The sequence below is a fragment of the Myotis lucifugus genome, unplaced genomic scaffold (genome assembly GCF_000147115.1).
Source record: "Myotis lucifugus unplaced genomic scaffold, Myoluc2.0 scaffold_624, whole genome shotgun sequence".
NCBI classification, from domain to species: domain Eukaryota; kingdom Metazoa; phylum Chordata; class Mammalia; order Chiroptera; family Vespertilionidae; genus Myotis; species Myotis lucifugus.
The window spans coordinates 298,196-299,595 of NW_005871672.1; positions in this window are offsets into that span (position 1 = coordinate 298,196).

The following is a 1,400-nucleotide window of genomic DNA, read 5'->3' on the forward strand; positions in this document are numbered from 1 at the left end:
CCGGGGGCTGGGCGTGGCGGGGGTAGGGGGGCGGGGCCCTGAGGCTCAAGCTGACCCGGGAGGCCTCCAGAGCCTGGATTTCGGGGTCCCCATGGCCCGACTCGCACACCCTCAGCCTCGATTTTACAAAGATTTTTCCTGGGAGGTGGCGTACTTTGGTTTTGTTTATTTTTTTAAATATAAAACCTACTTCTTGCTTTTTTCTCATTACTAAATTGGCTTAGATTCAGAGAAAACCTGAAGGTATAAATAGGAAAGAGAAAACCACCGGAAATCCCCGCCCCCGCCCCAGCACCCGGCACCATGTGGGCGTCACAAATGACTGTTTCTGAAGATGTATCTCTGTGTGCATCCGGTAGAATAGCCTCTGGCACATGATTTTCTTATAAAAGGTATTAATTAAAAAAAAAAAAACAGCAAGGGAGGCATGACCTCACCGGCCGCTCACAGCAGCGGAGGCCGCGGGTGGGCTTGCCCAGGATGCACCCTGACTCCTACCCGCCCCTCCCCCCATAGCCTTACACCCCCTTTTTCAGATGAGAACCGACACTGAGGCGCAGAGAAGCAAGGCTCTGCCTCGTCCTGCCTCTGTTTGAACCCGCCTTTGCCCGCGGAGCGGTGTGACCACGGGCAGGTGGTGACCACTCTGGCCTCAGTTTCTCCCCATCGCACGCAGATAAGAGAAGTCCCTGCAGCCACAGTGGGGGGTGAGGACAGACGCCACGAGGGGCGAAGGCCAGGCGGTGCCCGTGCTCTGGTGATTAACCGGCCTGAGGCACCTGACTGCAGCAGGACCTGCCAGGCTCCCTCAGAACCCCACCCTTTCCCACCGCATCTGTGGGCAGCTGGCCAGGGAGAGGCGGGCTTGGCGGGCTTGGCTGGAGGCCAGCTCCTGGGTCCCTGCTGCCCCCTCGTGGCCCACGCTGGCCCCAGCGCCTGCCTCTGTTCCAGTAAGTCCAATCCAGGTCCTGTCCCAGGGCGCCCCAAGCCCAGAAAACTAGGCCTGGGGTCCCCACCCATGCGACCCACCCTCTCTTTGGTCTCTGCGTTTTCCCCGCCCGCTCCAGCACCTGGAGAAGGGGCTTAGCTGACATGCATTGGGAGCTCCCGGTGCTCCAAGGACCGACTGTGTGACCAGGGCCAGTCGTCTAACCTCTCTGTGCTTGCTTCCTCATGGCGGTAGAGTAACAAAGCAGGAGAAAGGGATCGGATGAAAAGCAAAATTAGGAGACACACTTGTTTTACATTGGTAGGTACAAAATGGTTACATTTAACATTTACAGTAAAGAGAGCTGGTACATGCACAAGATAAAATGAATGTTGGCTCAGGAGGGCAGTTGCGTCTCTGAGACAAAGATTACTACCCTGGTCTATCCCAGGTGTGTTCACCTAGTCACACA